We start from the raw sequence: 22,829 nt of genomic DNA, 5'->3' as shown, positions 1-22,829 counted from the left end.
CTAACATCGCTTGACAACCGATGCTGGTGTGTTTACGTCCCTGTAACTTAGCGGTTCGGCAAAACAGACCGATAGAATAAGTACTAGGTTTACAAAGAATAAGACCTGGGGTCGATTAGCTCGACTAACGGTGGTGCTCCAGTATAAATTTAGAAATGGAGCCAAACGCCAGTATATGTCCTACAGACGCGTTTCTGGATTATGAGCGATAATACTCAATTTCATTCATCGGTATGATATTCCAGTAGTAAATTCGACACGGTTTGCTAGCATAGTCGAATTTACTACTGGAATATCATACCGATGAAGGAAATTGAGTATTATCGCTCATAATCCAGAAACGCGTCTATGATTAACTTCGAATGGTTAGTTTTCATTGTTTTTTCTTCTTGTTTTTGCCTTTGTGAGTTACAGGTAATGCTATCTGTTGGAGTCTCAGCTTTTTTAGCTGCTATTTCTGAACTTCGGTATGTGGTGAAGCAAATTTTTGCTGATCCCTTAATTATATATATATATATATATATATATATATATATATAAAATGTATTAATGAGGGTAGAAATTGATATTGATCAATTAAAACCAGTGGTCTAGCATATTAAAAAATCCGAAGATTAAAATTATATTACATACAAGAATAAGAGGAATGACCAGCAAATGTGGATTCCTGAATGCCAGAAATAGATGCCGAATCATCCAACCACGAAAAAGAATGTTCTCAGTAGAAAAAATCTGCGACACAACAGACTGTAAATGGTTGGATGATTCGGCATCTATTTCTAGCATTCAGGAATCCACATTTGCTGGTCATTCCTCTTATTCTTGTATGTAATATAATTTTAATCTTCGGATTTTTTAATATGCTAGACCACTGGTTTTAATTGATCAATATCAATTTCTACCCACATTAATAAATTTTAAAATAAATAATACATGTTCTCCAACCGGTTAAATTAACTGCAGAAATTCATTAACTGCAGAATTATTTTCCGGACTTAGCGCGCCATATTTGAAAACATTTGAAGGGATACACTGAATGTAATTCACGGAGCTCTAGACGTCTTCACCTACGGGTGGATGGCTTGTGTCTAGCTTGGTGTGTTGCATTCTAAAGGAGACAGATTTACGCTGAGGATCCCGCAGATATTTACTTATGTAAATGTTAACAGGCGAAACCATGGTACGTAAATTAATCGTATTTTAGTATTTTTTCATTTGTTTTACTCATTTACAGTCTGTTGTGTCGCAGATGTTTTCTACTGAGAACATTCTTTTTCGTGATTGGATGATTCGGCATCTATTTCTAGCATTCAGGAATCCACATTTGCTGGTCATTCCTCTTATTCTTGTATATATATATATATATATATATATATATATATATATATTATATACATATATATACATGTATATATATATATAAGGTTTTTAACTTTTAAATTTTCATATTCAAAAGAGACAGAGACTTCAAATTCGATATAAATGTTAACATAGAGTGGTGAATAAATCGATATATCGAATTTGAAGTCTCTGTCCCTTTTGAATATGAAAATTTAAAAGTTAAAAACCTTGAAATATAAATATAAACTGTGAGAACGACCCTTAAGGAATCTAGTTAATGATCCCCTAAGGTAGGTTCTTATGCTATATTGGTAACGGTTGCTACATCCTCTGGAAAATTATTATATATATATATATCTGTAAAAATATGTGACACTTATTCGGTAGCCATGATAAAGCTCCGAGTTTCGGATGCCGGGGTGAGAACCCACGCCAACATCTCTTCAGTTATCCGGCCATTGAAAATTCTATTTATAGAAATATATATATATATATATATATATATATGTATATATATATATAATTACATACATACATACATACACATATATATATATATATATATATGTATATATATATATAATTACATACATACATACACATATATATATATATATATATGTATATATATATATAATTACATACATACATACATACACATATATATATATATATATATATGTATATATATATATAATTACATACATACATACATACACATATATATATATATGTATATATATATATAATTACATACATATATATATGATTGACCGTTGACTGAACACTATTCAATTTTTTTTCTCCGTGTTTTTCTCCTTGTCTCCGTATTCTTTCTGTTGAAGAGCGTAGCTCGAAACGTCAAAGACTTTCCGTATTCCCGAGCGTCATACTAATATATACTTTTGTTATTTACACCACCTGTCCTCGTCTGTTGTTATTTTTTGTATATTCTCCCATATATATATATATATATATATATATATATATATATATGTATGTATGCATATATTTATATATTATTTATGTTATTATATATATATGTGTGTGTGTGTATACATATATATATATTTATACACACACGTACGCACACATATATTTATTTCGTTTTTGTATTTGCTTTCCGAGATTATTCATGTGAATTCATAAAGCTTTCCACTATTTCAATTTCTTATTTCAATTTACTAATTAACCACTATTGCCAAATTGAAAGTGAAAGCCGAAATAGTGGAAAGCTTTAATTAAAAAGTCAAACTGATAATTCAATATTGGTTGCCTGTCTGGTCTTCACGCTTACGCGACCTTGTCTTTTTTCTTCTTTCTCAGCACAGACATACATACACACACACATGCAGTAAATGTTTGTATGTATGTATATATGTATTGTGTGCGTGCGTGGTGTGTGTTTAATGAAAAATTTGGCGCTTTGGGACGACAAAGAAATTTGTAAGAAAAACACGAAAAAGGATCTATACGAACACAAACATATTCTTTCTCTCATCAGTTATCGACGAGAATCGTCACAATTTCGACACCGAAGAAGGATAACACACACACACGCACACATACATACACACACACACACACACACACACATGCATGCATGCACATGCATACATACATACAGGCATACATACATACATGCATTCATACATACATGCATATATACATACGTACATACATACATACATGTGTAAAAACATACATACATGCATGCATACACACATACATATATACACACGTGCACACATACATGTATATACACACACACGTGCGTGTATGCATATGCATGTGTTGAGAGTGTGTGTGTTTATGTGAATGTTGAGAGAGTGTGTGTGTGTGTGTATGCGTATGTTGAGAGAGAGTGTGTGTTTGTATGTGTGTGTGTGTTTGTGTGTACGTGTTGACCTTGATCAAGATTGCTCTCAACTCCTTTTGCATAAGTGAAATATCTAAATCTGTCTGTGAGCCAGTCGGACATTGCCGATCGCCCTTACTGAGACAAAAGAAAAGAAGAAAGAAATCCTGTTCACAGCAGCCCTTTGCATCTTGTTTCTGGACCAGGGGACAAACTCTGTCCTTAAACAAGATACTTCACTTCACATTGCTTCCATTCTCAACGAATGCCAGTGCGGGCCTCTTTCTGCCATCAGCTGTCGCATTCTTGACGTTTTGCTTCGTCGAGGCTGGGAAGATCCTAAGAGCGTTTATGTCTGCACGCGACTACACAGGCATCTGATGAAGTTACTGAAAGCGTGGCACATATTACAGTCATCCTCGATTTCAAATGACGACCGCTTAGTAATGTGTGTGTATATGTATTTGTGTGTGCATGTATGCGTGTATGTGTGTGTGTGTGTAACGAAACGTTAGTGCTAAGCAGTGATTAGGCACAAGCAAAATTTAGTTTAGTTGAAATATGTCTGTGATGTATTTCGACTACTAAAAGGCAAACACTGTGCAGTTACCGTGGAGAATATATCTCTCTTAAGGCAAAAACTTGTGAAGACACCCGGTTCGTTCAGTATCACCATCTATTAGGAATCTCAGACGTCGATGTTTCAAGCTTCTTGGCTCTTCTCAATGAGATGTACCTAAGGGGGGCAATTCTGAATGAACTTATAAAGCAATAGCTTCAAGTATTATTCAGTCAACAACGTCTAATAATTTGCTCTACAAGATCGCTGGAGCACCGCCTTAATGGTTGTTAGTGCAAGAAATCGACCCCAGAACTTATTCTTTGTAAACCTAGTACTTATTCTATCGATCCCATTTACCGAACCGCTAAGTTACGAGGACGTGAACACACCAGTACTGGTTGTCAAGTGATGGCGGGGGAAAACACGAACACACACACACACACACACACACACACACACACACACACACACACACACACACACACACATATGTATATAAATGTACGACGGGCTTCTTTCAGTTTCCGTCTATCAAATCTACTCTCAAGGGTTTGGTCGACTTGAAGCTATGCTAGAAAACATTTGCCAAAAATGTCATGCAGTGGGACTGAACCTGGAACCATGTGGTTGCGAAACAAGCCTATATGTATATATATATATATATACATATAAAAACCTTATAATATAAATATAAACTGTGAGAACGACCCTTAAGGAATCTAGTTAATGATCCCCTAAGGTAAGTTCTTATGCTATATTGTTAACGGTTGCTACATCCTCTGGAAAATTATATATATGTATATATATATATATATATATATATATATATATATATATATATATATATATATATATATACATACACTCATACACACTCAGAGACACACACATACATACACATACTAGGCCTGTAATGGTGTACAGCTCCCATATTTGAGCCAAAGTTATTGCTGCACACACGCACAAACCCTAGGCCCACCACCAGTAACACAACCATTACAATCACAACCACCACTGTCACGACGACGACGACGACCACCATCATCACAATTACCACCACAACTACTACCAGCACAATAGCCACCACCACCACCACCACCACCACCACCATCATCATCAAATGACATTTGCCAAGGCGGAAGTTAAATCCTGAAGGCAAACACAAATGAAAGCGAAAACTATATAATAAAAACAAAACAAAACAATATAAAAAAAACATGCAAATCTATTTAGGTCAGCCAAGTTATCTGTGTTACTAAACAGGACAATGGATGGTGAGTCACGGCAGTAAGATTAATGACTGACTAGTGGGGAAACTGACCGATTGAATCATGGTCTAGATGACCACTAGCAATGGTAACAACAACAACAACAACAAATATAATAATAATAATGATAATAGATTCTGGTTTTATTGGCCACAAGGGCTAATATAAATTAAAAAACATGTAAGGACAAAGACAGGATGAAGGGTACAAAGGGTTTTGTCCGAAAAGAAGAAAACGTTAGTGTAAACAGTTAGGAAAACAGAGAAAGATATAACAAATAAAACTCCCAATAGGGGGAGGCGCTTCGGAAGGTTACACGTGGAAAACGCCATAAAAGCCACGGGAGCCTGATCAGAAAAAATAAGAAAGGGGTATAGAGCCCTTTCTCCTTTTACATTACCTTTTTTTTTCTACAGGTGTATTCTCAGAATTGGTCCGTTCATACTGGCCATTCTTCCAACAGTCACCCATCTTTCAACAAATTTGTCAGACACCTACCTGAAGAACTCTGAGGACTGGATGTTAAAACTTGTCTGAAAACAAGAAAGCACCATACTCAGTAACAAAACAGGCAAAAGAATATCTAAGTGAATTCCAAATACAACAAATTCCGGAATTAGACGTACGAGAAACAAGCGCAGAAAAAGCTAAGTGCATGAAAACCAGTGCTAAAACTATTACCTTAGATATTCTGACTGATAAATGGCAAGAAAAACCTCTCAATGGCAAATACCAAAAGAGAGCTAATAATGCCGATGTTGACAAAACCCTTACCCATCAATGGCTAATGGCTTCTGGCTTAAAATCAGAAACAGAAGGGTTTATCATAGCAGCCCAAGATCAATGCCTACCTACAAGGAACTACCAGGCCAACATGTTAAAGAACGGCAGCTTCCAACATGTGTATGTCAACAACAAAATGAAACCATCGATCATGTTATCTCCATGTGCAGTCTTCTTGTGCCTACAGAGTATCTCAACAGGCATGATAGAGTTACACAATATATTCACTGGGTTATTTGCAAAAACCTGGACTTGCCCCATGATAAAAACTGGTGGGAACACAAACCACCTCCAGTGCTTGAAAATGATCACGTCTCACTCCTCTGGAGCTTCACCATTCAAACTGACAGAAAGATAGATGCAAATAGGCCAGACATTATATTGAAAGACTTCAGACAAAAATCATACCTCCTCATTGATATGACTGTCCCAATCGATGTAAACATATCTGTCAAGACCTACCAAAAACTGAGCAAATATAAAGATCTTGAAATAGAAATTGGCAAAATGTGGAACCTGAAGACTGAAACAATACCTGTTGTCATAGGTGCCCTAGGAATGATAGCAAAAGGGGCTGATTGCTACCTAGCTCAGATACCAGGAAACCCCAAAATGGCAGAAATTCAAAAGATAGTGCTCATGGGAACTGCCCATATCCTACACAAAATACTGTCTATGTAATCTCAAATTTTAAAACAAACACATAATTTTCTTATGGATTCTTAAAACATCCACTAGAACAAAACTGTGCAAATCCAAACATATGGTACCCTAAACATAACACCAACATGAACTTCTAACTTGTTGTCTCTTGAGGTATCTGGGTGAGACTTGGATCCAACTTGTACAAATGCAAAGCAAAAGTCAAACATAATAATAATAATAATAATAATAATAATAATAATAATAATAATAATAATAATAATAATAATTCTTTATTGGCCACCAGATTAACCCCCCCCCCCACAAGATTAAACCAACAATATGCTTCACCAATAGGAGGAATAATAATAATAATAATAATAATAATAATAATAACAGCAACAATAACAACAAAACATATAGAAATAGATTATAAAAACTGTCATCATACATAAAAATTTGTCCCAAAAAGTTACGTAAAAAATCACCGAAAACATTCACAGTAATGGAAACTGGGAATCCAAAATTTCAGGATTGGAGGTCCGGGTTCAGCCTGGAATATTTTTAATTTACTCTCAGAGTGAACTTAATTCCAAAATGGTATGATATGTCGGGCTATGGCCTCTAGGAGTAAAGTTGAAAAAGTGTGACACACTGACATTCACATTTATTATATTGTTTAATTTTGGGGCCAGTTTATTTCAATTAAAGTGTATTTGTGTGTCTATATGTGTGTGTCTATATACGTGTGTGCGTGTGTGTGTGTATATGTCTGTGTCTTTATATCTGTATGTGTGTGCCTATATATGTGCGTGTGTGTGCGTGACTATATATGTGTGTGTGTGTGTCTATATATATATATGTGTGTGTGCCTGAGAGTTCATGTGTTTAGAAATATGTCTTTGTCTCTACACTGTGTAATTTTGATGTTTTGCATTGAAAAATAAAACCCACTGTCATAGAGATGAGTATCATGTTATAGATATTGGAGCAGAGACAACATGTATATATGTCTATTTATGCGTGTGTGTGTGTGTGCGTTAAAGAAAGCAAAACAATAAAACAAGAATCATAGTGTTCAGTATGTTGGCGACAGGAATTTCTGTCAAAGAGACATGGTTAAACAAAGTTGTACATAATTTTCCCTCTTTCTCTCACATACCCATTCTTTCTCATTCTTTTATTATTAATTCCACTGCCACCATCAACACTACTACTTTTAATAAAACATCAGCTCTCCCTAAATTCCTCTGTCTCTCTTTCTTTCTCTCACTTTTTCTGTCTTTCTCTCTTTCTCTCTCTCTTTCTCCATCTCTCTATCTCTCTCTGTTTTCGCCACTACCATCACCGTCTCTATGCCTACTGTTGCTCTCACCCCATCATGAGAAATAGTGTCATTGAATAGTGAGAACGGGGGGGAGGGCAAAATGTGACACACTGACACACAGAAACTAGTTTGCGCATTTATTATATATATATATATATATATATATATATATATATATATATATATATATATAGCTAGATAGATAGATAGATAGATGAATGAATTATCCTTTGTTTAGAGTTAACACGGAAAATTCAATAAACAATTACCAGGGTTGCAAAATATGTCGAAAGTAAAAGAATTTGGATAACATCTGCGTTTAACTCCATTTATTTACTTATATATATATATATATATATATATATATATATATTCATGTGTGAATTTTGTGGTTAAGGAGTCTTTGACTCCTATTTCTAGCAATGCTGATACTCATTGCACCGTCTGATCACTTTTAGGGACGGTGAATTATTTCCTTTTTAGTTTTAAATTGCTTATATATACATATATATAATTATGGTCCCTGTTGATGTATATGTTTTCATTCATGTGCGTTGACTACAGCATTCGAGCGGTTTAGCTCTTATTTCTAGCAATGTAGGTGTTTGCTAACAGCCTAGTCACATTTGATGACTATTACGACTCTCCTTTTTGGTGAATCATTGCAAACTATTCTGTTGTGTCTGGGGAGAGTCGTTCAATTTTACCGGTGAGTGCGCCGAATAATAAGGCACTAAAAGAGAATGAGGATCTTTTTTAAAACGGGGGCCACATTTTTCATTAATGTTTTACGTAGTGTTTTTGGTACCGAAAGACTTTCAAACTTCATATACTTATCTATTTTGTGTTATAGAACAGAAAAATATTTTTGTATTCGAATTTATTTCATGTAAAAAAATTGTCTTATTTCGATAATTTCAACCAATCACTGACAAGTATTCAGTTGTTTATATTTACTCCTTTGGCTGATTAAGCCATAGCTTCGTTTTATTTGCTTTTTTCATTTTTTTTTTTCTTCGTTTTATTTGCTTTTTTCTTTTTAAATTTGCTGTTTTACCCTAACCCTATCACCGATAGAATTGTTTCAGAATCGTTTGTTTATGTAGTCGGCACTTAATGTATATCGGCTGAATGGACGTCAGTGATTGGTTGAAATTACAGAAATACGACAACTTTAACATGGAATAACTTGGGGATTTCTTTTTTTTTTTAAGAAGACTAAGAGAAAAAGATGTTTTATATGACACATTCTACCAGTGTTCCAAGTTTCAAAGTGTTTCGTTAATGAAAAATGTGGCCCCCGTTTTAAAAAAGATCCGAGAATGACTCTCCCCAGATACAAAATATGCTTCAACACACGAATTCACATAAAGAATCTTGCAAACGAAATTGCAAACTACTGTTTATCCACACACACACACTTCTTTCAGTTTCCACTCAGGCGCAATGGCCCAGTGGTTAGGGCAGCGGACTCGCGGTCGGAGGATCGCGGTTTTGATTCCCAGACCGGGCGTTGTGTGTGTCTATTGAGCGAAAACACCTAAAGCTCCACGAGGCTCCGGCAGGGGGTGGTAACGACCCCTGTTGTACTCTTTCGCCCCAACTTCCTCTCTCTCTCTTTCTTCCTGTTTCTTGAGTAAAGCTGCGATGGATTGGCGTCCTGTCCAGCTGGGGGGGGGGGGACACATGCGCCATAGAAACCGGGAATCCGGGCTCATGGGCCTGGTTAGGCTTTAAAAGGGCGCATAAATAAATTTTAAAAATCCACTCATGGCTCTGGTTGACCCGAGGTTGTTGTAGGAGACACTTGCCGAAGATGCCACGTAGTGGGACTGAACCCGGAACTTTGTGCTTAGGAAGCAAACTTCTTACCACATAACTACGCTTTTATATATGTGTGTGCGTGTGTACGCGCGCGTGTAATCACATGCCTATGTGTGTGCACGCACGTGTATCTGTGTGTATCTATGTATGCATGTAGTTTGCAGTTCAAACAGATGGATCAGCAAAAAATCGTACTGCATCCAGTGAGAGATAGGTATCATTTAAAATGCACGATTACAAAAGAGCTGCCAATGGTTTCATGCTTTTAAGACACATTAAATTAGCAGATTTACATAACACGCCACATATCTCCAAGCAAGACTTAGTTCGTACGTTCGATGTATTTAAAAACCAGGACGCTGGACTATTATAAAAAGAAATCGTGTTTCCGTCTACGAAATCCACCCACAATGATTTAGTCGGTCCGGAACTGTAGTGGAAGACATTTGCCAAAGCTCCACGCTGTGTGATTGCACCAATTAACAACATTAATTTCTTTCTTTGGGCGACAAGGAACAGAACCGTTAAAGTCAACAGAAAAGAGAAAATACAAGAAGCGGGAATACAAGAAGCTGATGTTTACATCGAATATAATATCAGTAAAAATAGTCTGTGTTGAGCGGATATGAGATCAACAAAATTTATAACGACATTAATTTATTAATAAAATACACAACCGTAGAATGCCCATAATACGAAAGAAACAAGCCTCTTCCTTCCAGTCAATAACCAAATTGTATTGTTAGAAGAGACGTATTTAATAAAGCTAATTTCGTCGTTCGCCCACATTTCATAAAATTTATATACTGCAGGGTAGCTGTCCCACTCGCCAACCCTCACCTTTCTGCTCTCGGCGCTACTTTGCCTGATAGGACCGAACCGGAAGGTGTCATCTTGCGTTTTAATGGCCCAAGTCAGCGTCGCGTTTTCATTATTTATTTTTTTATTTTATTTTATTTTATTTCATTGATTTATTCTCATTTTTGGTTTGCGTCCTTTCCTTTATCCTGTTTCGTGTAAGGAGTAGGGGAGAACAGAGGGGGAGGATGGAATTATATGGGTGTGTGCGTGTGCTTGTGTGTGCTTATGTATGTGTATATATATATGTGTGTGTGTGTGTGTGTATGTGTAATTATGTATGTGCATATATATATATATATATATATATATATATATATATATATATATATATATATGCACATATATATATATATAGAGAGAGAGAGAGAGACGAGAAAACGAATGAGAAGAGATGCAAGTCTCATACACGGAGGCAGATAGAATTCAAATTTCAGCAAGAGCCGATCAGCTTGACCAGCTGACCAGCTGGTGTGCCGGTCTCACGCGTTGCTGGATGGTCGGTCTTCCCTTTAAGCTGGACAGACAATTCAGCTAATGAATGGTTATTGTTCACGACTTGTTAGCAATTAATATTGAGATAATCATCATAATTTAAGGAGATTAGTAGTAATGGGGGTGGGGGTGGCGAGGTGATGGTGGTGGTGTGTGATGATGGTGCGTAGGAGTGACGTCAGTGGGACTGGTGGTGGTGGTGGTGGTGGTGGTGGTGGTTGGGGTGGTGGTGACGGATGTGGTGATAGCGATTACGGAGGTGGTCGTGGCGGTGATGGTGGTAATGGTTGTGGTGGTGGTGGTGGTGGTAACGGTATGGTGGTGGCAGTGGTGGTGGCGTTGTGGCGGCGGCAGTGGTGATAGATGTGGTGGTGGTGGCGGTGGTGTTGGACCTGGTGGCGGACACGGTGATGTTGAATGTGATGGTGGTGGTTGCGGCGGTGATGGTAATGAACATGGTAGTGGTAGTGGTAGTGGTGGTTACGGAGGTGGTCGTGGTGGCGGTAGTCGTGGTGAGGGAGGGTGAGGAGAGTGGTTGTGGTGATGACCGTGGTAGCAGTGGTGCTGGGGGTGTTGGTCGTGGTGGTGATGGTGGTGTCGGCAGTGGTGGTGGTGGTGGTGGTAGCAATGACGGTGGTAGTGTAATTGTCAGTATCAGAATATAGCATTTCACAAAGATCTATTTTCCTTATTATTGTACCTTCATAATTCGTACATTGCTTATTGAGCATTCCAGTTACCTCCCATTACCAATCAAAATGTAATCTCTGCATTTTCTTTTTTCATGCCCTGAAAATTTTCTACCCCAAGGCATTTTGAAATGCAAACTTATACATTTTGCAATTTAAATTGGATGTGAAGTGAAACAATTGTAGCAATGATGATAATTAATTAATTAATTAATTTATATCCATTGAATTTCTCCATTTTCAAATTTAATGATTATATATATATATATATATATATATATATATATATATATAGTTTAAATTTACAGAAAACAAAAGACGAAGACAGGTGAAGGAATAACAAACAGGTGTTTTAGTTTAACGCTCGCGAAGAATAGCAAAGTCTTTGACGTTTCGAGCTGACGCTCTTTGACAGAAAGGATTAAGAGGGAAAAAACGGAGAGACAAAAATGTGTAGGGATTAACGGTTTCAACATGATGAAATGGTCGGAAGAAAAAAGCTGAGTGAAAAAAAATGAGATGACAAAAGAATAAATGATTGTCATGTGAATTTCATTACCTTACAGCCGTTTCTATTATAGGATGCAGTGGACTGGTGATATTCGCTTGGTGATGTTCCCTGGAAAGTCACCAATTTCCTTTGGGAATTCAGTTTTTAGGTGTATATACGTGTTTTATATTGTTCGAAGGACTTGTATGTGGTATGTGTGTAGGTATAGAAATTGTGGGTGTTATAAAATCTGTTTGTATTATGTTGGTGTGTGTTTTCATCTACTTCATGAAATCTCCGTTTTTTTGTGTGTTTATTGCCATGTAGTTTGTAATTGTAGTGGCTTTACTTTGTGTTTGCTGCTGCTTCTGCTACTGCTGCTGCTTCTGCTACTGCTGCTGCTTCTGCTACTGCTGCTGCTTCTGCTACTGCTGCTGCTGCTGTTGTTGTTGTTGTTGTTGCTGTAGTCGAAACGAGAATGAGCTGGCAGGATTGTTCCAGGGGATTTTCGGGCCGGGGACGATGGATAACTTCCAGAAATCCGTAGCCTGGTTGGGGAAAGCATTGCTGTTTCGGAATAAGCTCTACAGGAATAGAAGTGTCAACAGACAGGCTTGTCCGAGATGCGCGCTGAGCGACAAAACTGTTCTGCACGCTTTCGTCCAGCGTGTAGGGCGAACTCGGCTATTGACTGAGTCCATCGTGAAGATCGTCTCGCAGCCTTCCTTTGGCCGAGAAGGGCAGGCAGTGTTTCTTTCTCTGGTTGCCTTGGCGAAAGAGGTTGTATGATGGACCAGGTTGAAATGGCTGAAGAAAGACACGTTTCTTTGGCCAAACCCTCATCAACAGTTTAAAGTGATGGGAGAGAAGGAAATGCTGCTTCCCAGTAATTTTGTTAAATGGCAGGAGAATGTAGTGCGGATGGCCCGATTGAACGGGTCTACTCTAAGCATGCGCCTCTAGATCGAGGGTAGAGGAAGAGGAGAACGCGCTTGTCCTATCGGTCAGGGCGATTGTAGTTTCTGTGGAGTTTCCACAGGCAACCCTTGGATGTCACTCTCTTTTGGGGATTTTAATTTTCTTTCTTATTCTTTATTCAATCCCACACTATTTGTATTGTATTGGCCTATACTATCCACAATATTTTATATAAACCCTCACTGGTTGATAAAGAAAGGATTATTATTATTATTATTATTACTGTTCAGTAGTTTTGTTTTTATAACGTGCTTTCACTTCACTAAACTAAATGCATCTACGTTGATGAATCTATTATTATTATTATTATTATTATTATTATTATTGAGTGAGAGAGCAGTGTATGCCATCAAAGTGACACTGGGGTAAAATATGCGAAGCCCATTATACCCATCATGACTACCCGTCTGATAAGGGTACACCAGGCACATGCATTACAACCATATGTGCACGACATGGTGATCTCATATCAAGATAAACAGCACATGACCTTGCAGGTGGGGCCCAGTTAGAATTTTCTTCACGTCGAGTAGCCCATCCCGCTCAAAAGGTCCCTAAATGATAATAATAATAATAATAATAATAATAATTATTATTATTATTATTATTATTATTATTATTATTATTATTATTATTATTGTTGTTGTTGTTGTTGTTGTTGTTGTTGTTGTTGTTGTTGTTCAGTAGTTTTATTTTTATAACGTGCTTTCACTTCACTCCCAAGCGCAGCTCTGTGCGCCTTGGGTATGTGCTGTGGTTTGCTGTGATGCTCTTATGGTTACTGTATTGAAAGTGTTTTGCATAGGATGTGTGCAGTGCCCAGTAGTGCAATTTTCTGTATGTTATATATATTTGTAAGTCCTGGTGTTTTTGTTATGTATTTGTCTGAATATTTTTTTTTATTATACCTAAGGCACCTACTATGATAGGAATTGTTTCTGTTTTTAGTTTCCACATTCGAGTTACCTCTATTTCCAGGTCTTTGTTTTTTGAAAGTTTTATTATTATTATTATTATTATTATTATTACAATCATTAGAATGTCAATAAAAAAGCCTAGTTTGTTTGTCCCTTTAAGTTCTCAATTCAAATCCCGCCAAATTTGACTTAGTGCTTCATCCCCACCCCTACGTTGATGAATCTAAATACTTGTCTTGTACTGGGGTCGATGTAATTGACTAAACCACCCGTTCTCTCTGAATCATTTCCAGTCTTAAGCTTAAATTGGAAACAACTATTGTTATTATGGGGCTCCGTTTGTGAGGCACGTCTTTCCGTGGCTCGCCTCCTTGATGGAAGTGCAGTCCTGGGTGAAGAAAAGACCGAAACTGGGCGCCTGGCACCTGAAATGTCGTCAGACGCTCTCAGTCCTCTACCAGTCGGGCAATGGGATCGGTGGCTGTTCCGTTATATAAAATTTATAGAGGATTAGTGGCGAGGAAGTGCGACGACGTTCTCGGGGGGGGGGGAACTCCGGGCGTCAGTCTGTTCCGGGGGACTTTCTGGTCGGGGACTATTATGGTTCATTTCCAGATGTCTTTAGCCTGGCAGTGCCAACGGGGCGGGGGCGTTTTCGCTTCGAGATAAACTCTACAGGTTATATGTGCTATCAGACGGGCTTGTCCGAGGTGCACGCAGAGCTACGAAACCGTTCTGCTCAACCTCGTTCAGTGTCCGAGAATTGCTGACTTGTGGGGGTTATGTCCAACAGCTGCTGGCGCGTGTGGGACGGATCCGTCTGTCAGTCGAGTCCATAGTGATGATTACTCAACCGTCCTCCTTTAATCGGGCAGGCAAGACTGTTTTCCTTTGCCTGGTGGTTGTGACAGAAGAGGTTGTGTGGTGGACCAGGCTGAAAAGCACGAGGACAGATACTTTCTTCTTCGATAGAGCCCTCATTGACCTCTTCAAGTTTCACTTGAAAAGGAAATTGGGAGTGGAGAGTGAAGTGCTGTCCTTGAGTGAGTTTCATGAAAGGTGGATGAAAGTTGTGAAAATGGCAAGAGTGGATGGTACCTCTATAAGTATAGACCGTGAGTCGGAGTGAAGGAATTGGAGAGGGCACTTGCTCTTGGTGTTTAGGGAGATCTCGGACAGTGGGATTCCTCGATTCTCCCTAGAGATCATCCTGCATCACAGGAGCTACATTTCCATAACCCCCACCTTATAAAAAAAATTTGCATACCATGTATATTTCCCTTCCTTTTCATTGTATACCGTTTATCCTGACACACCCCTTTTTTTTGTCATTTCATTATATGTAAACCCCCACACCTTGTGTCCTGTCTTTATATTGCCCCCCCCCCCGCCCGCCCCAGTGGCAAATAAATGAAATCATTACCATGTTTTTTATCGTTGTTGTTGTTGTCGTTGTTGTTCCTGATATTGTTGTTATTATTAATAGATATTTTTTTTATTATCATCATTTATTAATTATTGATTTTTTTTCTAAAAGTAAAAAAGCCCCACATCTTTAATAAAGAAAATAAATTGGACGACTGGACGTACTAATGAATTTTGGAACTGTTGTCGCTACTTAATCATAGAATATAATGTGTAAAAATTGGTTATAGATCTTACGCACACACACACATACACATGCATGCATACATGCATCCATACATATACACACATGCACACAAACACGCAAAAACATTCGTACACATATGCACATATATACACATATATACATATATACATACTTCCATGCATATGCAAACGCAGACATATACATGCAGAAGGCAGACATATACACTAACAAAGAGACAAGCAGACAAACAGGTAGAGACAGACAGACAGACAGAGAGGGGGGAGAGTGAAAGGGAGGGGGGTAAGGGACAGAGAGAGACGGATGGACGAATACTGGGGTGGATAGAAAGAAAGAAATGTATAAATGTATGTGGGGATGTACATCTATCTACATCCTGATTTATATACATACACACACACACACACACACACACACACACACACACACACACACACACTTAAATGCATATATATATATATATATATAGACCTATATGCATGTATATGTATATATATGAATACGCATATATATACATATACATGTACATGTAGATGTATCTATGCATCTGCATATATATATATATATATATATATATATATATATATATATATATATGTGTGTGTGTGTGGGGGGGGGGGAATATATTTATATATATAAATGCATATGTATATAAATAAATATGTATACACAGAGAGAGAAAGAGAGAGAGAGAGAGAGTTGGTTATATATAAACTTACGGGTGGGTGTGTATAATCATTTGTGTATGTATATATATATATATATATATATATATATATATATATATATACTTGTACATCTATCTATCTCTCTATCAATCTCTCTATCTACATACACACCCTCACACATGCACACGCACACACAGATATATACACACCCACACAAAGACACACATACACACACACATATCACCTGTGCCTACAAAATATTGGCAAATGCGAAAATAAATCAACGGATTTTGAAAAAATACTTTACAACATGAACTACATGTGTTCTTCGTAGTGTACACGATACTATAACAACAATAATGATAATAATAACAATAATAATAATGATGATGATGATGATGATGACGATGATAATAATGATGGTGATAATGATGGTAGTGGTGATGATGATGATAAAAACAGACATTAGTTACATGTAATGGAGAAAACCAGCACACACATACACACACACACATACACACAAACATACATATACACGGATGTGTGTCGCTACTATATATACTCTTTACTCTTTTACTCTTTTACTTGTTTCAGTCATTTGACTGTGGCCATGCTGGAGCACCGCCTTTAGTCGAGCAAATCGACCCCAGGAGTTATTCTTTGGAAGCCTAGTACTTATTCTATCCGTTCTCTTTTGCCGAACTGCTAAGATATGGGGACATAAACACACCAGCATCGGTTGTCAAGCGATGTTGAGGGGACAAACACAGACACACAAACACACACATATATATATATATATATACATATATATACGAAGAGCTTCTTTCAGTTTCCGTCTACCAAATCCACTCACAAGGCTTTGGTTGGCCCGAGGCTATAGTAGAAGACGCCCAAGGTGCCATGCAGTGGGACTGAACCCAGAACTATGTGGTTGGTAAGCAAGCTACTTACCACACAGCCACTCCTGCACCTATACGTTTATAAAACTTTATGCCTACGTAGCAATATAGCTTTTAGTCTGTCTCCGTCATTTCTCCCCCCCCTCTCTCTCTCTCTCTCTCGGTTTACACACACACACACTCACACATGTGTAAAATTATTTTAAACTGCCTTGCGAATGGATTGATAGACGGAAACTGAAAGAAGCGCTTCATATATATATATATATATATATATATATATATATATATATATATATATATATATATATATATATATATATATATATATATTGATAGAAATAAGCGCTAAACCGCTCTAATACTATAATAAACGCACATTAATGAAAATATACTCTAACAGGGACCACGATCATCTGAAAAGTGCTGATCGAGAACTTTTAATACTGACGTCAGTTTTGGCTATTTCCGTTGCCTCATCAGTTAAGCCCGCTCGATTGTTCGGCTCATTTCGGACTCGCTTCGCTATTAGTATCTATCTTTTCGTCATCCAATTGATTGGATGAACTAGCGATTCGCTAATGTGTATATATAAAATTGATATAAACAACAGTTTGGAATGTTTCACCAAAAGGGAGAATTATAATTGTCACTAGGTGTGATTAGGGTGTTAGAAATACCAACATTTTAGCTCTTATATCTAGCCTAACACCCTACACACACAAGGTGCGTAAGGTATTTGAGGACATACCTTTTTGGAGCCATTGCAGCATTTTTTGCTAACTCTGTATAATCTTTATTTCAGAAAATAATAATGGCAGACTCTCAGCTTACTCAAGAAATGAAGAGGCATTGTGTTATTGTGGTTATAAAGGCTGAGCATAGCGATTTAGAAATATTTCAATTTTTAAAAGTTTGTAAGGAGCTAGAGACTGAAGATGGAAACGTATCACCAGTATCAAAGCATAAAAAGCATTCCAAACGCTCTGAAAACATCAGAACAACTGAATTTATCCAACAAATTCAACAGGTCATCGATTACGATCCTAGGAAGTCCATGAGATCAGTTGCAAAATATCTCCATGTGTCAGAAGGAACAATGAGAAATGTTGTCCACGAAGACATCAGATATAAGTCTTATATGACGAGGAAAGATCAATTTGTCAGAAAAAGCAAAAGAAAATCCCTAAATCAGATCTAAAAAGCTCTTAAACAAACTGAAAAATCCAGCAGAAGAAGATTTGATTTGGTTTTTCTCAAATTAGAAAAGACTTCCACCAAGATCAAAAAGTTAACAGAAGAAATGACAAATGGTTATGTGCAGACCCTTCTGAAGTTCCATGTGTTATGTATACAAAATTTTCTGCCCCCTGTTGCCACCACTACTTGTTTTAGGCTTAGCAGCCCTTCCTGTTTGTTTTCATTGTCCTGTTTGTGTTACCACATTTGACCCTCCGCAAAATCCAAAATTTTATTTAATTTGCTTTGCGGGAGCAACTGTTTTATCGAAAGCGTATCTTGTTAAATGCTCGAAATACGAGACTAGGAAAACAGCCAACAACTGATGAAGGGTCGTTCTTTGTGTTGTTTGTCTTGTTTTCCATTTGTGTCTTTCGTTGTTCAAAAAAATAGTTCATATTCCATGTACTCGTACTTCATATTTTCTCTTGTACACGTTTCATAACGGAGATGTACTTGCATAGCAAGTGACCTGATCTGAGATCGTGTGCTGGAACGAAAACAATTGCAGCGTGGAAGGTATTTAAAAGCCATTTAAGAAACTCGCAAAAACCGTTAGATTCACTTCAACATTTAAATTTAATTTAATTTATCAAAATATTTTCGTCGCTTTGAGACCGCGACCTGTTTACTGACAAATTCCGTGCTGCACAGGTCGCGGTCTCAAAGGGACGAAAATATTTTGATAAATTAATTTTGAATGTTGAAGTGAATCTAACGGTTTTTGTGTATTTCTTAAATGGCTTATACACACCCTCCACGCTAATTATTTATATATATATATATATATATATGTATATATATATATATATATATATATATATATATATATATATATATATATATATATATATATATTATTATTCATAAAAATAACAACGTTAGTGGTCGAAAGCATATAAGCCGTACAGGCAAAATTAATAAATATATATATAAAACAAGCGGCGAGTTGGCAGAAACGTTAGCACGCCGGGGGAAAGGCTTAGCAGTATTTCGTCTGTCTTTACGTTCTGAGTTCAAATTCCGCCGAGGTCGACTTTGCCTTTCATCCTTTCGGGTTCGATAAATTAAGTACCAGTTGCGTACCGGAGTCGATCTAATCGACTGGCCCCCTCTCCAAAAATTTCGAGCCTTGTGTCTAGAGTAGAAAAGAATAGGAGGAGACTCCCTTTGGTCATGACTGACCATGGGATTGCACCTAGAAAGTTACCCTCCGAGGCACAAGTCCGGGCAAGGTTGTTTATGGAAGGCCAGCAGTCGCCCATGCATACCAGCCTCTTCTCTCCACACCACAGATGTTATCCAAGGGAAAGGCAAAGGCTGATACAGCTTGGCACCAGTGATGTTGCAACTCATTTCTACAGCTGAGTAAACTGGAGTAACATGAAATAAAGTGTCTTGCTCAAGAACACAGCAAGCAGGTACCGAACTCACAACCTCTAGATCGTAAGCTCGACGCTCTAACTACTGAGCCACGCGCCTTCGCTTGAAAGAATAAATATAAATAAAATATAGAAATAAATTTATATATAATAGGGTACTAATAAGCTCTGCTAGTACCCTATTATATATGAATATATATCTATATCACACACACACACACACACACAGACACACACAGACACAGACACAGACAGACAGACAGAGAATGAAAAAAAAAACGGAGAAGAAAGGAGGACAACAATAACAAAAAAAACAACAAAGCGAGGACGTAGTACATGCAAAATATCAATACGACGCCCAAAGAAAGAAAGAAATGGTGTTTTACGTTTCGAGCAAGGCTCTTCTTCAGAAAGAGTAGACAGAGGAAAGTCCAGGAGAAAAGGAAGACAGAAGAAAAAATTCGCCAACAGTCCGCATGTGTTACATTTATATATATAATAATAATAATAATAATAATAATAAGATAAATAATATATAGATATATGCATATATACATACATATATGTACATACCTACATTTATATGTATACATACATGCATATATGGCTACAGGACATAAAAAAATACGTTAAAAACAATGAGAAACGAAAACAGAAAACGAACTTTTTTCGAACAACGGAGAAAAAACAAACAGAGAAACGAGACACGCAACATAAAGAGTATATCCCTTCGTCAGTTGTCCCTTTTCATCTACTCCGCGTTTCGAAGGCAAGGACAATACGCGACTTCGTTGGATATATATATATATATATATATATATATATATATATATATATATCTGTTTGTGTGTCTCTGTGTGTGTATGTATGTGTATATATATATATATATATATATATATTATATAGATGTATGTATGTATATATTATTAATAGTTAATAAATCGTATGGTATACACCTGGTAGGTCGCCGGTAAAGCGTGTTCGTTGGGTATGTAGTTAATGATGAGAGAGGCGGAAGAAGGAAGCTACCAGAATTTTTATTGATCTCTAAACAGAGTTTATTTTAACGAGGTGCCTCATGAAATCCCCTGGGGAGATACATCTACACCGGGGAGAAAACGTTAGTTGATATGGATGAATGGAGGCTCTCTCAATATTTGTTTCACATTTTAGTACAAGGCCAACAATTTCGGAGGAGGGGTTATATCGATTAAATCGAGCCCACTGCTCAACTGGCACTTCTTTTACCGACCCCTAAAGGATGATAGGTAAAGTCGGCCTCGGTAGAATTTGAACTCGGAACAAAAAGACGGGCGAAGTACCGTTAAACATTTTGCCCGGCGTCCTAACGATTCTGCCAGCTCGCCGCTCTAACCAAAACAACAACAACAACAATAATAATAACAATAATAATAATAATTTCTACTGTAGGCACAAGGCCTCAAATTTGTGAGGAGGAGACAAGTCGTTTACATTGACCCCAGTGTTTCACTGGTACTTAATTTATCGACCCTGAAAGGATGAAAGGGGAGGAAATAGTTGGTTAAATCGACTCCAGTACCCAACTGGTACCTGTTTTATTGACCTCGAAAGGGTGAAAGGCAAAATCGATCTCGGCGGAACTTGAATTCAGAACATAAAGACAGATAAAGCATGTCCGGTGTTCTAACAATTCTGCCAGGTCGCCATCTTAAAGGCACCTGAATATATGATATTTATTCGTGCAAATGTCGCAGTATATTTTATAGGAAGATTAGTGAGGGGGGGGGGCGGGCGGGCGTGTTTTATATACGAATAAACTCGGTAACACTTGAATCTTCATGGTCGAAAGACGGAGATCCACCACGTATGTGTGCGCGCGCGTGTTTGGTTGCCCCAACATGTGGGAGTCACAAGTTACTGCAACATTCGGTGTGGGAGTAGGTGAAGGTTAGGCAGTTGGGCGCACAATGTGCGGTCACGTGTGTTTTTATTCGGTGACTGATGTTTCTGCAAGAGTCTCCGAAGCATCTCTGACCCAGCTGCCTTCTTTGACGATGGCGTTGATTTAATGAGCATGCGCATACGCCGCTCACATCCATCTGCAGACGAGAATATATCCAGCTGTCAGGCGAATACGTGTGTGTGTGTATATATATATATATATATATACACACACACACACACACACATATATATATATATATGTGTGTGTGTGTGTGTGTGTGTGTGTGTGTGTGTGCGTGTATGTATGTAAGTATATATATGTATATATGTATGTATATTTGCCTGCCAGCTTATGTACATATATATATATATGTGTGTGGGTGTGTGTGTGTGTGTGTGTGTGTGTATACATGTATAGTCATATGTGAGTATATATACATGTATATATACACATATATGTGTATATATATATATATACATACACGCACACACATATATACATACACACACACACACACACACACACACACACATATATATATATACATATATACATACGTATATATATATATATACATGTATATAAGCTGGCATGCTTATATGTATATATTTTTCTGCATACACATATATAATCTGCCACATGCATAACATCTCGCACATTATGTCACACACACGCTCACACACACACTCACACACTCACTCACACTCATACACACACACACACACACACACGTCTGAAATCAGGTATCGCTGAAAGGAATCATGTACAAAAGGAATATTTTTCGTCTCAAGATTCTCCCTCTGTCTCTAAATCTGTGATTCTCCCCCTCTCTCTTTCTTTCTCCCCCCTCTCTCTCTCTCTCTCTCTCTCTCTCTCTTACGCCACAAAACGTCACGCTTCAATGAACGCGCAGAAGAAAATTCTGTCGATTCCGATTAAATTTTTTTTTCTAACCCCTTTTTACTTTCTCTCTCTCTCTCTCTCTCTCTCTCTCTGCCTTGCCAACCAAACCCCAATATTTTTCAAAAACAATTTTTTCCGCCTTGTTC

The 22,829-nt window shown here is 37.4% G+C and overlaps 1 protein-coding gene across 2 annotated transcripts in view; it reads left to right on the top strand.

The window, feature by feature from the left end:
- The first annotated feature begins 996 nt into the window (after positions 1-996).
- The window catches only part of LOC106875205 (uncharacterized), a 206,840-nt gene continuing 185,007 nt past the window's right edge, over positions 997-22,829 (top strand). Inside the window, exon 1 of one of the 2 annotated variants that reach the window (XR_016238695.1) lies at positions 997-1,180. The gene's annotated coding sequence lies outside the window, so the exon portion shown is untranslated. The remainder of the gene's footprint in view (positions 1,181-22,829) is intronic. The other variant, XR_016238693.1, reaches the window with a different exon arrangement.

The sequence above is a fragment of the Octopus bimaculoides genome, chromosome 27, assembly GCF_046866305.1.
Source record: "Octopus bimaculoides isolate indiv1 chromosome 27, ASM4686630v1, whole genome shotgun sequence".
In the NCBI taxonomy this organism is placed as follows: domain Eukaryota; kingdom Metazoa; phylum Mollusca; class Cephalopoda; order Octopoda; family Octopodidae; genus Octopus; species Octopus bimaculoides.
This window is presented reverse-complemented; position numbering and strand designations above follow the sequence as displayed.